The sequence below is a fragment of the Columba livia genome, chromosome 2 (assembly GCF_036013475.1).
Source record: "Columba livia isolate bColLiv1 breed racing homer chromosome 2, bColLiv1.pat.W.v2, whole genome shotgun sequence".
NCBI lineage: Eukaryota > Metazoa > Chordata > Aves > Columbiformes > Columbidae > Columba > Columba livia.
In genome coordinates, this window is record NC_088603.1 from 26490677 (window position 1) to 26507834 (window position 17158).

The following is a 17158-nucleotide window of genomic DNA, read 5'->3' on the forward strand; positions in this document are numbered from 1 at the left end:
TATGAAGTCTCTTTGTGTGTTTCTGACTAGCTTTGGTTTTTCAGCAAGAAGCCCCTAAATCCAACTTCTTTCAGTCTCATTTTCTTCTAGCTGCTATTCTCCTACCACATATCACTCTTCTTTTGGCTAACCTAATTCAGTGACAGTAGTCTATACTGAAAAGGGTTCTGGAATAGGCAATAAGAGAAGACAAGAACAACAACTAACTTATGCATCTGTTGTTGCAGATATTCAGACATACTTTTTAATATATTCTATTTTGCATTTTGAAATTAATTTGCAGTACTGTGTCCAGAGCAAACCAGATTATTCCATTTGCTGTGCATCTAATAGAAGAAAGTCTCTTATCTGTATGTATCTGTCCTATGTCACACCCTTACCACCGTGACCTTTATAACACCACAACCTCTGTTTTCCCCCTTCCCACTTTCTCTGTGCCCTTTGCAGCACCTCAGATTCTTCTTGTTGCTTCACTACTGAACTCAGCAAGTGGTGGTGCCTACTAGTGCCTGTCCCAAGTGATGCATTGCTGCCTGACCCAGTAGTGCACGGCACGGTGACACGCCTGTCCCAGGTTAAGTGTAGCACAAGCCTGATGAGCTCACAGGGCTATTGCAGTGTAGGCACTACCAATTTTCACAAAACCTTTAGGAACTTCATTATCTGTAACCCTGCTGTCACAACTAGTTGAAATTGGCCATCAGGTTCAAAAGATTCTGAAAAAAAAAAAAATGTGCAGGAGCTAATGGACATACAAGAACAGGACATAAAGTATAGTCAGATTAACCAAGGGGAAATAATGATGCAAATTCAAGCCAGTCAGTAGACAAGGAGTGCTTTCCTTCATTTCCACCATCAGAAGAATCATAGACTCATAAAATGGTTGAAGTTGGAAAATATCTCAAAAATCTTCTAGTTCCAACCCCACTGCCATGAGCAGGTTGCTCAAAGCCCCATCCAGCCTGGCGTTGAACATTTCCAGGGATGGAACATCCACAGCTTCTCTGGGTAACCTGTTCCAGTGCCTCACCACCCTCATGGTGAAGAATTTCTTCCTTACACCTAAACTAAATCTACTCTCTTTCAGTTTAAAGCCATTACTCCTTGTCCTGTCACTACATGCCCTCATAAAAAGTCCCTCTGTAGCTTTCCTGTAGGTTCCCCTTAGGTACTGGCAGGCTGCTATAAGGTCTCCCTGGAGCCTCCTCTTTCCCAGGCTGAACAACCTCAACTCTCTCAACCTCTCCTCGAGGAAAATGTGGTCCAGTCCTCTGATCATCTTTGTGGCCTTCTCTGGACTCACTCCAACAGGTCCATGTCCTTCTCATGTTGCGTGCCCCAGAGCTGGATGGAGGACTCCAGGTGGTGTCTGAGAAGAGCAGAATTAGAGGGACAGAATCACCTCCCTTGACTTGCTGGTCATGTTTCGTTTGATGCAGCTCAGTTGGCTTTGTGGGCTGCAAGAAAGCAAAAGAAAGTTATATCCTTTCAATTAGAATTATTCATTTAAGATGCAAAAGAACTTAGGAATGTCAGAAGAAATTACCTCACCTAATTTAAAAGTGCTAGATCTTTAGTCTTGATTTTAGGAGCATGAACCAGTTCCATAAGCAGCATAAATTTTCAATTATGTTTAGTGCAAAGCCAGCCATTGTTACCATTAACATCTTCCTGTTCAATCATACCGTCTGTAACCAGCCACTAATAAGAATTAATGAGACAAATCTGCCTTGATTTAGTTTCAACAAACTTGCAGGAATTCTATCTCTTGGGAGAGTTTCATTTATTCACCATCTGTATCTTAAATGTGTTCTCTTGATTTTGGAAAACCCAGAAAATCTGCCAGTCTCTTTACTCTGTTGCTGCTGCTCCTTGCATCAAACTTTGCATTCCTCATGGGCTTTCCTGTTAAAACCTCCTTCTGTATGCAACATATTTCTGAGAGGCAAACACAGACTCTCAAATCCCATGGACTCTGGATATCACACATGCTGTGTGCATACTCTGGAGCAAATAATCTTCTGCACTTGCTGGAACTTGCCAAATGGGTTCAACTGCTTCCAGCACCTGGTCCAGCCAGCCTATGTGGCAACAGTGAGGAGATGCAGAGCCAGAGGCCATTGCACAAGAATATCAGTAAAAAAGACAAGCATTTTTGGAAGAGTACAGAGAATGAGGAATTCACAACAACAACAACAAAAAATCGAGACTACCTCAGCAGATCATTTTACTTAGTAACCCTTCAAATAATTCAGTGGGTCACTTCCTCAGGTTCCTTCATTGCTATTACCATTTTAGATTTTTTTAAAAAACTTTTTTTTTTTCTTCTTCTTCTTCTTCTTAAACATATCACTTTAGGGGCCAAAGGTGGAATGATATGACAATCATAGTCCTGGTGAGACCATCCCTTACTTGACTGTGGCAGTGATTTCTGCTGTAGTTCAGCTATATAGGCTTCATTGTCCTAACTGGGGCCTGAAAACAGTACAAACACATTTGTTCTGAAGTGTCAACTGCAAATATGCATGTATAATTAATATTAAAAAAATTTTCAACTAGATGATGAAATACTGAAATTTGAAATAGTAAAGCATTGGTTGGAAGACGAGCTACTTACCCTTACTAGGAAAAACTTCTCTGAGTGTTACAGCCTCCCATATCTTGAACACAACAGAGCACATGACACTAATGTTCAGAGGAGAAGAATGCAGGAAAGAATTTCTTTTTCCTTGATGTACATGCAAGTGCTAATGGTATTTGCATGCACATTCAGAGACAGCTGTATTCCATGAAATGGAAAACAGATGGTCAAGGGAGTATTTAATAAAAATATCAATTACCTTATATGCACTGTTTACAAAATGTCAATTATGTTTTCATTTTCTTAGGCCAGAAGAGGTTAATGACAAAGACAGAATGAAGGCAGAAAATTAAGTGAATAAATTAGCAATCAATGCACTGGAAAAGTCACAAGAAAGTACTACCAATTAACAAAGTGATGTTACTAAAGTAACCTTGTGCTCTGATAGGGACCTTTCAGTTAAAACCAATAAGAGCAGGAAGGCCTTTTCCAAGAATCCTTGGAGATAATTTTATCTTGGATCTGACGATTTTAGTGGCAGTAAAGAAAAAAAAAAAACAAACCAGTAAAGAAACATGAAATTCTCTGAAATTGTGGAGAGAAAGATCTACTTCTGCCCTTCACCTGACTTTCTTCTTTTTCAGTGAGGAGAAGGAAGATGAAAAAGAGAAACAAAGTGGAATGGACTGTTAGTGCTCACACCAGGCTGTATTGCAAACAAACATAAAGCAAACACACTGATTTTCCAGATAACTTTGTGTCAAATTTGTGTTAATAAATAGAATCCTCATTTTTAGTTTTTAGTTGCCAGGTACTGAAATGCTACGGCAACTGAATTGAATTGCTGCAGCAAAGTGAATTAAATTGCAGATTTGATCCTTCCAGAAGAAAGTTAAAGGCAATTGTTAGAGGAGGAATAAGCTTGACTTTTAATAATGCATTTTAGTTTGTAAGTGAAGGACTTCCCTTTCCATTACAATAAGTTCTAAGACTTTCATTTCAACTATATGTTTATTTTGAAATAATTTAAATCTAATCAAAAACAGGTGCTTCTTTGAAGTCAGTATTCTTTTCAAGTACACACATCTTCCAATACATAAATGTAAATATAGTAAAACATGAAATGTATATAGTAAAGTGAACTAACAGTGTGTTATCAAATAGATGCAATTTGCTCCTGAGCAATGCTCCTAAAAAAAAAAAAAAAAAAAAAAAAAAAATCATTATAGATTACACAATATCCAGATGATAATTTTATTGACATCTTTGCACTCTTGATGTCTATTTTCAAAATTGTAAATCTAATCCCATCAGTCAGGGTTGGTAGGAAGCTGTGACATTTAACTTCATATGTTTTCTTCTTCCAGTTCACCAGTCCTCTTCATCTGCTAACCCTCTGCACTGCAGCTTAAATTTAATTAGCCATGAAGTCTTTTCTAAAACAAGAGTGAATCTTGCATCTGACAGGTTATGCAGCTTGAACATAAATCCACATTCTCTCTCTATGAATCTAGTATTTGATTAGCATATGCTGATCTTCATCAGTATGCTGAAGGTCCCACGCTGCCTTCTAATGCTAATATTCCTGCATTACAGTCTCCTACTGTCTGTTTGCCTCTGGCTTTTAATTTCTTACCTAAAATGATAATCTGTCATGTTTTAATATGGTGGTTGTATAAATGTCTCTGGATGTGACCAGCGATTTCTCAGTTATTACATTTTTCATAGCAAAATGTATGTTTACTAAAACCTAAAAAATTCAAGAGAATTCTGCATCCTGACAAACTGGAGGAAATATCAAAATTCAATGTATTAACCCTTTTTCAAAGGAAAATATTAGTTTTCCACTTAAAAATTACTTTTTTACATAGCACAGTTGATTTATACCAAAAAACTACCATTTAAAACCCATTAATATTGGAACCAGATGGTTTGATACGTTCAGACCGACCATTTGGCTTAAATCCAGTTTTATTCAACTGAAAAACTTTCCTATCAAGAATATCTTTGAGATTTTTATTTTCTTGTGTCAGCTGACAATTGATGATAAAGATCAAACACTTCTGAATGAGGAACCATCTTTCTTACCAGCCACTATGTGTCCTTATACTTCAAGTATCCTTTGGTGTGTTTAATATTATCCTTTACCAAAATTCCATTGTTGCACCAAGGCTGGTGTTGTCCTTCATGTGACTGCCATGTCTGCCTGTTGCCACCCTGTGCCTGGATTACTGAACACTCCTAAATTTGCATCGGCTTGACTTGATGCCCATGATCATCACCCCACTTCGTTTGACCTCAGCAAGGACCACAGTGACTTAGGGTCTTCCAGACAGTTTTATGTATTTCTAACTTTAGCTATAGCATCACTGCAAGATGCAACTGTGACTTCTTTTCTAAGTAACACTTATGTGCATGTGAACCAGCTGTTTTTTCAACTCTGCACTGCAAAACGGAGCTGTAATTTGTGCTTTTCACTGGTGGGGATTATGGAGCTGGACCATAGGCACCAGATATTTTGGGGAAGTTTCAGACTGGGAAGGAGATGAAAGTAGTGATAAGAGGACTGGTGGTAGCAGCTGCAACACTGAGCAATGGGCTCATAGGTCTGTCAGGGTAAAGTGCCCTGATTTCAGTCCACCACAGCAAACACACCTAAAGATCACTGACTGACCTAACCCTTCTCACCTTCCCCCAAAATCCACTGGACTATTTTGACCCCCAGAGTCTGACTCTGTCTCCCGGTAGCCAGACTCTCATTGTGACCGTTCTTGTTGAACATGCAGGATTAACCCCCAAAAATATAGAGGTAGGAATTTTTCTATTTTGCTAATATCTTAAGGTGGATTGATTCAAAATAAACTAATCTACTAGAGAATCAGAGCCATTCACAAGACCCACATTCTCCAGTGCAAGTTACCTGAGCCTTCCCAAAACTAATAACTGTACTGTTAACTACTGCATGTGGATTGAATGTAACATTTCCAGTATGAACTGCTTAAAGCATGACTCCTCTTTTCTTGCAATAAAAAGCTGTGTGCAAAATCTGGAGAAGTTTAGAAGTCTGAAATTGCTTTCTGTCTCCTCAGGGCACAAGTGTGAATGCTAGCTGATTTGAAGAATAAAGGATAAAATGCCATTAGGATACAGCTGACTCTGATTCCATAGTCAAAATCCTTTAGTTTACAATGTTCTTATATTTCTAAATCAGTATCGCTGTCAGTAAGGAATTGGCATTTCAGCACTTAAAGATTTAAACTGTGAACGGACTTTTCTCTGATGCTGTGGCTTCATTATACTATTTTTAGGAAGCAGTTGCATTTCGTATTGTTATTTTTTTTTCTACTTTTTCCTTGACTGGGCAGGACTATTTCTGCTGCAGCTAGAAACCCTGATATTTTTGCTGGTGTCTGGAGCCCAAAGCAAATCCCACCTGCAAACTCATCATCTGAAGGTGCAAGTTATTGAACACATTTGTCTATTTCTAAACTCATTAAAAGCCTCTCAGCTTTCTATGAGACTGGTGTGAGAGAAGCCCATCTGGTTACAAGAAGGAGAACAGTATAGAAGAGTGGGCTGCAGATGGAAAACCAAGAGTCATAGAACAGAGTCTTCTTTGAACTAGGAGTCTCACCAGGAGACAAGTCACTGTAGGGATGTGTCATGCTATAGACTGTTGTCTTCTCAAGTGTGACTGAATAATATTAATTATTTCTGCAATTAAGCATCATCACCACCCTGGTTGTCAAGGTAATGCCTTCATCAGCAAGAAGAGACATTTCCATGTGACCCCAGTATTAGGCACAAAAAGATTGTTGCCCTAGTGTCACTGCTTGTTCTGGATAGTCAATAGCTAGAAACTCCTTGGCATATTCAACACTCACACAAAATCCCAAAACCTCAGTTGCTGCAGTTCCTTGAAGCTTCGGACCAAATCCCAGGGCAGAGTCACAGCCCTGCCAGGCCATGCAGATGTGACCTCAGCATCCCCCTGCCTTTATAAATAACTGGAAATCCTACCACTACTTACAGAGGTTTTTCTGATTCTCTGAAACTTTCTTTTTTTTCCCCTGCAGTTAAAATATTTTGCAAAGCTGTCTCCTGGTCCATAAAATATATCCTAACATCTTCAAGGGAGGGTGCAAAAGACAAAAAGCCTCAAGAAAGATGAGTGTACAAAGTGCACCTACTTTGTCAAAGTACAGCAAAATGTGACAGGAAAATAACATGGCTTCAGTGTGAGTGTAAGGAACTCATGTATTTATAGTGGAATCACTATGAAACTCAAAACACCAGGCTCGAGGGTGATGAGTAGTGTTGGATGGAGATTAACAAAATTAAATATGACTACTCTAAGGCTTAGAATGTGAATAATACATTGGGAAATTCAATATAAAAGTAATCTCACACACGAAACAAGGAAAAGCAGGAGCCACTGCATAATTTGGAAAGTTAATCACAAAGTCCTCCAAAGTAGTTACATAAGGTGGTAAGAAAAAGTGATAAATAGCCATGGGAACTCCCTTCCCACTTGGCAGGAGTGCTTCAGATCTGTTTTTCCTAAAGCACTGTCCATCAGTGATGTTGTTGAAGTGAACTAAAAACCAAATATTAACAAAAAGGGCTGTGGTGTGGGTGGGCTGACCATGAAGAAGGCTGCCCGGGCAGCAGCCAGCCTCAGGAGCTGCAGAGCAAGGCCTGGTGGACATAGCCACAGGGACCACAAGGGACAGATGGGAAGGGCAAAGCACCCTCACAGGCATCTACAGGATGCTCCTGCATCTTGCTCCTGACAGTTCAGCTCCTGCTCTGCTGCACTTTGCAGTAGCACCACAGGTGTAAGACCCTCCCTACTTTATTTGAAGTCACTTGTTCCTGGAACTTTGCTGCCTCTGCAGTCATATCTGCTTGCCCCCTATGTGGTCACCTTCCTGAACCAGACTTTCACATAATGCTGTTTACACAGAAGGAAAATATGCACATAGAATTTCAGAGAGCCAGGCAAGTGTACAAGCATGTACCTACACACAGCAGAGGGAAAGGCAACCTGCATCGGGGGAAAAATGCCTGGAGGAGGCAGGAGGTGATTAGGAGGACCTCTTAGAATCTGTACTTCCAAGGCAACAAGGCAACTCAACGACTAAAATGCACAATAAGCCTAGTCCTGAGGGCTCCTGCTGGATTGGTGCTATACAAACTAAAACCAATAGATAGTCCTGCTCCCGAAGTACTGCCAATTGAAAACAAAAATCTCCAAAGCTCCAAAGAAAAGCTGATCTTATTAATATTTGAGTCAGAACAACAGGGTACTAGTTGTGGTCATGATTTAATGGTAATTTTCTGGCATGGCATTTGAGTACACTTTAAAGAGATACTCATAACACCTGTTTGTCCTTCAAGCCCCATTAACAATACAGATGTCTCTCTTCATAGCAAATACATTAACGAAGGACCAAGCAGCTGTTTACCCCTCCCTATTCCTTATTTCCCCTATTTTCTTCTACAAAAATTACAAAATATTGACTAGAGAGGTTAACAATGTAATAACAGAGTGCTGTGGGTCATAGCTTTTTGTATTCCTGACTTCACTTTACAAAGTAGTCCTGCATCCTGCAGGCACCATTCAGTCTTAGAACAAGTGCCTGTTACATAAAGAGCACCCTTTTGTGTATAGCTCATCATTCCAGATACTGGCAGTATACAGCCTGACTTGCTGCTTGCTGCACTACCTGTTTTGTTGCTAGGAAACTTTTGAACAGGAGCCAATTTGTGATTTGGCTATTTGCTTCATGTGCAGTTATATGGAAGAAGTCCTAAGCTGATCATTATTTTAAACAATGAACCAGAGTTTTTTACATGGTACTGCTAGCAGAAGGGGATAGGTACTGTGCAATAACATTGGTTACGTGTGATGAAGACCTCCCAAAGTTCAAGAAGAAAGGCAGGATTCACATTCAGTTTGAATTCTTGCACAGACAGCTTATTAATCTGGAAAGTGAAAATGCAGCTGTATTGTGCTTAGCCTCTCCATTTGGACAGCATTGTACATTTTATATCTTCGTTATTTGCACTGTGGTAAGAGCCATGGCCCCAGCTAGAATTGTGTGACCAAGCTCTTGCTTTGAAGAGCTTATAGTCTAACACTAGTCTTCTTGACTTTTATAAAGAAATTATAGACTTTCACACTTTTTACAGACCTGATGAACAGGACTGGTCTAGTGAATAGGGAAGGCAATAAACCATTGCTAACAGGGAGACTTCCATGCCCTGGGGACTGAGGCTCTCTGGCTACTAACCCTCAGCTGCAGCACAATTTCCCAGGGGTGTAGCTCCAGTGCTTCCCAGTCTGAGTCACCTCAGCTAATGGAGAAATGGGCAGGCTGAAGATCCAGGTACCCAAGACCCGTGAGGGGGTTAAAATCATGAAGACCATTGTTCCTGACCATGGCCACTGAGAAAGCCAGTAGTTTTGTGTTTTGGACAATCCAATCTACACAGATTTGTAATTGTAGTTAAAATTATCTATACCTTTTTGCACCTAAAAATATTATCAATGATTTTGTTTTACTCCTTGGGAAAGGAACAGCTCCTGTGAAGTTAATTTTAAGACCACTTGAATACATCTCATACTGTGAAACAACTGGCTTTCAAAAATACAAGAATCTTCCCCTAAGTTCACATGTGCAGCAATTGCCCAAAGGCCATAATAGTGACGTAGTAACACATAGTTTTATTCTGAGTGCTTCACTCCAGGAAAATGAAGGAGGAGTAGTAAACAAAAACAGACTTGTCTGCTCCACAAATGTGTGCAGCTTCTGAAGTTTTTACTCGTCTGACATTTGGGAGAACCTGGCAAATGCAGAGAGAAGGGTTGGTGCAACCTGCTGGTGCAATTACTCAGGTAAGGCTTCCTAACACTTCCACCATGCCCTCCTTTCTAGAATACTTCTTCAAACAGGTCATTAGGTATGGTGGCTATTGAAGATGAATGAGTTTTAGAGAAATAGATTAGAACATAGGAAAACCATGGACAACCTCAGCTGTGAGGAACTCCTTGTCTCAAAGCAGATTTAGATCAAAGGAAGATGTTTTCTGTCCCCGTCTACCATTTGCTGTATCATATCCAGGTCTTTGATTTCATACAGCTGTCTGCCATTTAATTGATTGTCCTTTACTATGCATTTCAGAAAATCCAGAATTTTCAATATCTATCCTGAGGTGATCACCTGTCCACAGAGACTCTTTACAATTTTGAGGTTCACTGAAGATGCTGGTTATTGATAAATTTATTGAACTGTTTTATTTTTCTCTCTTACTTTTTTGTTTCATACTACCATGACCATAACAACAATGTGCATCATACATAAATTTTGAAAAAACATCTACAAGAATATAGATTTTTATGTTGACTATCTCACTGTATGGATCTAAAATTCTTCTGAAGCAGATGTTGCTGGATATTTTGCCTTTTTTTCACTTGTGTTTAAATGTTCATGTTACACTGCACTTCACATTTGTCAAGATTTGTACGTGTTTTTCTCTCAGGCAGTATAATATTCTATTATCTTAATACATAATAAGGTATTACCATTATAGCAAACATCTCTATAGCAACATAACTTTGCTTCATGCTTTGTAAACCAGCAGTGTTTACCACAAAAACCTTGCAGACTAAGATAATGCAAAGAAGAGAAATAAAATGCCAGCACTAATACCACAAGCAAATGCTGAAATCCAGTATTCCAGAGCTACTAATAAGGCAAGTGGATGAACACTAACCAAAGGGTGTTCCATTCCATATCAGCTTTTCAAAACCACTTATTATCCTGCATTGAATTTAGAACAAAACAGAAAGAGGTTTTGGTTGGAAAATGTATATTGCAATTAAAATATAAGAATGTACAGATGTGAAAGCCTGATATTAAAGACCAGCTTATGAAAGCATGCACATATTCCAAGCATTTTGCATTCACAAACCATTCCAGCTAGGTCCAGTCAAGGCAGTACCGCACAAGTTGGGATGTCCATATAGAATCACAGTATTGACTGGAGAGGGTCTTATCTAGTTTCAACTTCTGCTTGAAGCAGGACTATTGCCAATACAGGATAAGATTAGATGTAGCATCCTCCTATGTAGCCCATACCGGTACATAAGTGCTACCTATAGGGTCTTACATATCCATTATCTCTGCAGCAAATTACAAACATCAAGGAAAACATTCAACACTGTAGACAGTTTCAAAGAGCTTGATTTTAACGTCCCAGAAAGTCCATCATAGCTTTGTATTCTTCTGGGTTTGGTTTCCTTTCTCTTCTGTTTTCTCCTGAGTGGCAAATTGCATTTGCAATGTTGCATATTAATAAGGGGATTTTTTTACAAATTAATAACCTATGTTCTTCTGTGTTAGATAAAATTCGAAACCACAGAGGAGAAAATCATAGATGTTTGAGGTGATTCATTAGCTCTGAAGAGATTGTTCCACCAGCATCAATTGTTCACCTTTTAGCTTTAATACCAGTTGATTAGTGTAATGTGGATGTCAATAACAGCAATGAAGACCATTTGAAGGTTCCTTTTCTGAAAGAATTAAAATTTAGCCTGAATCTACAGGAAAAGTTTTAATTCTTGCTTTACAAATCTAGAATAAAATCCTCCAAGGCAAATAGCGGATGGGATAGTTGGAGGGCCCGAAGGGCTGGGACACTACTTCCTGCTAAGTTACATGTATTCAACTCATCTGAGACATGAATGGAAACTCCACAGCCTCATAGCTTGTCATCTGCATCACAAATGCTTCCAGTCACACAGAATCACAGAATGTTAGAGATCCGAAGGGACCTCAAAAGATCATCTAGTCCAATCCCCCTGCCAGAGAGCACTTTGTCAGGATGCTTTGACAGATTGCCCAGGGTCCAAATTCAGTGAAACACCTGGGCCCACAACTCCTGAAAGTCTCACTCAGACTCTAAATGGAGGGGATGGGGAGGAGATGGGTGTGAGACTGTTGAATGCTTCCTTCAAAGCAATACTTAATTTTTCCAAAACCATCAAACCCAAAATGTTCAGTGTGGCAACACAGATCCATTGGTATGAAAGGTCACAGGAGACCTTAGATGATAGTTTGAAGTGGAGCATCAGTTTTCTTTGTGCAACAAAACTGAAAAGAGATGAAAAGGCAGCAAGGCTCCCACCTATTTTTTAGCTGTAGTTAAGGAAATTTCATTACATAAGTCATTGCCTTAAATCACTGTCATCATAGTGATTAGTTTACTTTCACATATAAAACATGTTATTAAATATATCACCCTTATTTGCTAATTGCTTATCAGAAGGTAAAATTGATGATTCCTGCTTTGAACCCTTCAGTTTAACAAGCCCTATAATTTTCTCAGTAACAGCCATAATTAGTGTAGCTTGGTTTCATCTTGTCCTGCAAGACCAAATGAATCACCCTGGGCAACAAATCTCCTCAGGAATGGTCTATATATACTTTGCTGGAAATAAAAGCAGCATACGGCTTTTGTGATTTTTGGGTTACCTCAATGTGTCAGAAACCTCAGGTCAGTATGGTCTGAAATATTAAATACGCTATGCACAAGAGACTTCACCAGACATTCTGCTAACTGAACAAAGCATGTTCATCTTCCATTACATTTCTAACAAAAATTAAGAAACAGTAACTTCCAGTGCAAAAAGACTTATCACATTAATTTTACTTAAATATGTCAGGAAAGTGACAACTGAGAGTGTGCAAGAAAAGTAGATCCTTTACAAGGCCACCTTCCAGGGCTAGTTGAGTGCACAGGTGAGACACACTCACTCTGTGGTGTCTCTTCTAGATGGGATTGCTACCTCTTGGAACGAAAGACAGCTCATCCCTCCTTCTGTTACGATTCTTGTTAAGTACCCCTAAAGCCTTATTAAATATTCATACTTGAATATCATTGTGAAAACTATTGTCACCTCAGGCACGTCAGTGGCTCTCATATTTAGTGGGGACATCTGCAGTTGAAAATGGGGTGAGCTCCAGCCATTCGTGTAAAAGGCTTCAAATTATTTAAGCAGTCAACTGCAAGTATCACATGAGAGCAACCCCCACAACATAGCCTCCAAAAAGAAGGTTGTTTGCTTAATTAAGACCTACATGGATACTACAAGCTGAAGGATGCAATTAAATTGTCTAGCTTCTCTCAACCTGAATAATTTGTTTCTTTCATATTAAAATGTCTTATGCATTTTCGCTAGTGGCAGATAAAACTTTTCTGATTTTTTTCACTAGCTTCCAGAATTCTAAGTGTTTGCAATTTTCATTGAAATCAAGTGCTCAGCAACTCACGAAATCAAGCCAGTGACGCCTCTTTGCTTCTTGTAGAACTTGCCTGGGACTTGTTCTGAGAAAGAAACAATTTCTGCGGGAACAGCAGAAAAAGCTCACATCAGTAGAAGTGCCAATTATCTAATAAAAACCAATATATGTTAGTGGTATTTAACATATAAGTAGTGGGGGGGGGGGGCAGAAGGAACCACCCACAAATATTTCAAAGAACAGCTATGCATCATTAAACAGAATGAATGTGTTTGTATTGCTATTATGTAACATCAAGGGTTCATTTAACTGCATAGTGTATGTCTACTGCGAAATTTCTTGGGACATAGGTTCAAATTTGAAGATGGCTTGAGAAAAAGTTAGCATTTTAGTTATGAATAGAAATTGTTCTGTTACGCTTTTAGGGCAAGGGAAAGTCGTCAACTTCCAATGATAGGCTAGGGCAAAAGACCAAAACTTCAGAAGAACTTGAAGGCAGCAGCACAACCTAGAGTCTGACAAGGTCCTCGTTCTGCTGCACTGAGAAGGCTGAAAAAAATAAGCAAAATTTGGGAAAGGTTAAAAATTCCATAGCAAAATATCAATTTTATTTTCAAAACATGGAGCTTTCTTTTGAATATTTACTTCATAGCAGAGCAATATTTTGTTATTTAATATCACACATGGCAATTAATGATTATATCTATGGTTTGGATTTTTTTATATCTGGCATTCTTGGCAGCTTCTGGAAACTGGGTTCAATAGTTTCCTCTACAAACACAAAAAGTTTGATGGAAAGGAATAATTTGGGAGTTATGAGTGTTTAAAGAGGTATGACAGAGTAGCTAGCCTGTAATGGTTTTCCAAGTGATACATCCTAGAGATAGAAAAAACTCACAAGTAAACCAGAATGGAGTTTGAAATTCACTGTGAGGGTGGGATTTTGCAGTTCACTGCACCAGATCTCAGATGGGTAGTTAAGGTTTTTGTTGGGAAGTGACAAAAACACACAGGCATGTGGAGAAGGCAGCTCTTCATCCAGAGGGGCAAATCACTGTCTCATGGCAAAAATTCTGAACCAGAGGAGCTCAGGAGATGCAAAGATGCACCATAGAGCATTTCAACCCCCAGCTCATTCACACCAAAGGTGTCTGGGGAAAACCTTCTGGAAAGAAAGAATCGAGATGACGAGTAGGCAAACAACGCTGCAGGGGGAACTTCCTCCATCCCCCGTGATAATGTTTATGAGTCTTTTTGCAAGGAAAACACCCTTTTGAGGCCCATGGTCATTGATGACAGGAAAACACAGCCAATGGTAGTAAAAGATCGACTTTTCAGAAACCCATAGCTAGATTTGTCATGTCTGTGGATTTGACTGCACAGTACAAAACTGGCGGACTTCTTGAGATGTCTCCAAAGCACCCTGGCTAAAGCTGGTTGTCAGGGGCCATGTGGTTTGCAAGAACAGAAACAGGGAGGGATGTGAGGTTCTTGAGGCCAAATACGAGCTTTTAGGTAGGGGCTGGGATCACCACTTCCATGTCAGCATTGCTGAAATGCTCCCACATGCAAGTGCAAGCTCAGACAGAAGAAAGATGAAGCACAGACCAATGCACAGTTGAGAAAGCAGTCTCCGGGGAAATAGTTTAGATTTACTAGGAACTGAAAAAGATTCTGAATATATGGAGTGTATGCGGCTAAAACAAATTGCATTGTTTATGAGTTACACCAGGACTGAATGATCCCAACCTGCTAACTGGATTACTTTGAATTCTACCTAGTGCAGTCAGTTCTGGCTTGGCTCACGAAGTTTATATTACTGGGCTCTTGGCTCCTTTTCAGTTGAGCCAACCTTTACTCTGAGGCATTTTTAAGTGTTGGTGGCTCTCAGTTTATCATTACTCAGATAGAACACCTCCTGTATAGGCAGGTTAGAGTTCTGATAAAAATTTACCTTCTCAGCCTCAGGAAGGCAGTTATATGTTAAAAGTCTCACAAAACTAGATGTGAGTTACACCCCAGTCACTTTAGAGTTAAATTTCTTGAGTGAACCAGATTTGAGCATTGTATCAGTAACAGGAGTCTTTCTACTGACTGCTTTGTATTTCCCAAAAATCCTGAGAGATGTTGTTTATAAGCAAAATATGCACTTCAGCCATGCATTTTAAATATCTGAGGTGTTTGAAATATGTTTTGTACCTGTAAGTTAGTTCATTATAAAATATAAAAAGTATAAACAAGTTTTGAATCACTATGATGGTGCCAGTGAGCAGTTAATTTTGAGAAACTTTGTAGTTAGTCATTTTGAAAGTACTTTGTTCCTCACAGCACTACTTTAAAATCCCAGGGAAGACTTCTGCCAGCAGAGTGTGCCCTCTTTCCACTCAAGCTGTGTGAAGATGGTCCCAACCAAAGCTACAGCACTGCATATTTGCCTTTAGAAAATAAAGTGACACCCTCCAAGCAGAAATATCAGAGAAACGTTAATAAAATATGAAAATTAAAAGTGCCCCGCTATTGTTTTGTAACTGTGTTGTTTTATATGAAACTTTCATTTAATTCAGCAATGTGGAAGCATATGAGTTTATGGAAAATACACTAATTTTACAGCAGGTTAATGCAGCTTTAAAAGTTTAGTGAGAGATACTATTGGCATAAAGAAAAACCAGACTACACACAACACACTGAAAAATCAAGAGAGGCAAGCCAGCTGCATTTGCTTTTTATGAGCACTGTGGTGGATTTTTTTAAAATGTATTGCTATCATTTCTATCAGAATAGAAATAGACTTATATTTTGTATGTTATGCTTCTGGAAACTGAGTACAAACAAAAAATTTCCAAGCTGAATGACTGATTTGGAATGGATACTTAAATATTTTCATGCTGCTGTACTCAAGGTCTTTCACTTCTATTATTTGGGACTTCAAGCTCTTCATCAAAACTGGGTTTGGGCATCCCAGTCTGAAAAGTTTGACCTCCTTTTTTATTTTTTTTTTTTTTTTTGGTTTAAAATACTTGTGCTGCTGCTTTCAAGTACTTTGATTTAGGTGACCTGGGCCACTGTGCTCTAATAGTTGCCGTTGGTTGATGGTTTGATTTCATAAATGTGCCCTAACAACTTTTGACAATGGCCCTACTACACCACAGGATATATAAAGGCATAAAATAATAGTGCCTGCTCAACAGAGCCTTCAGTCTTCCAGGGCCTCAGTTCAGATATAAACAAGCATCTCAATGTAATTTTGAAGTAGTTAGAGCCCATTCATTTCACGTCATAAACGTTACAGGAATTTCCTTCTTGCCCCCAGCTGCTGCCAGGACAATCTATTGGTTACATGTCTGGTGTGTTGATGGCCCGTAGGAATTTGTCGAGGGCGGAGAAGATAGATTTTTATCACTGAACAATTTTAATGTGTTTTTTGCTTCCTAGATGTCATCACTGGAACTAAGACAACTGTTTTCCCTGTGGCAGTTCACTGCAGGAAAAAGACAGGCACTGTACCTCCATGTTTCACCTCTTATTTGTTAAGGACTGGCTTATGGTGGAAATGGTGAGGACATCAGCAGGCAGAGCTGCAGCTGGACCTTTGTTAGGCTCCTTCTGAGGAGTGAGGGAGGGATCCACAGCCACCATGACTGCCAGAGGAAGCAACTCTCTGGCCTCAGTGGCCCTTGATGAGTGTGGGTCTCAAGCTGTGATTATTCTGGATTTAGAAAGTCAAAACTGGCAGGACTTGCTGGATAATTTTGTTGTGAAGTGCAGTGAAGGAATGTCTTTAAGTCTGTTCAGCTCCAAACCCTGCTGTGTTACTCTTGCCTATGGGAAAAAGTGTAATAAACACTGCACACTTTGATCTAATCGAAAGCTATGGGATGTGCAAACATCTTCCAAAGATAGTAACAACATTTCCACACACCTCCAGGGGATTGCAATACTTCTTCAAAACCTGCAGAGATTAGAAGTCATTACTACACACAGCTCCTGTCCCCGCCAGCCACTGCAGTCAGCCTGTGGTTTGGCATTCATTGTGTCTATCGTGGTAAAGGACCCTGGCCTTCCCCTTTCTTTCAACTCTTAAAAATACTTTAAAGACTTAAAGTCTCCCTATAAACATGATGGGGTATGACAGGAAGAACTTAGTAGCTTGACTTCTGTGGATTTTTTTAGCTGAGCTTTATCTTCAGTGATTTCTTTTCTTCTTATAATTCTTCTCATTAATATCTTCACGCCACTCCAAAATCAAGCTTTCAGCAGTGAATGTGATGTG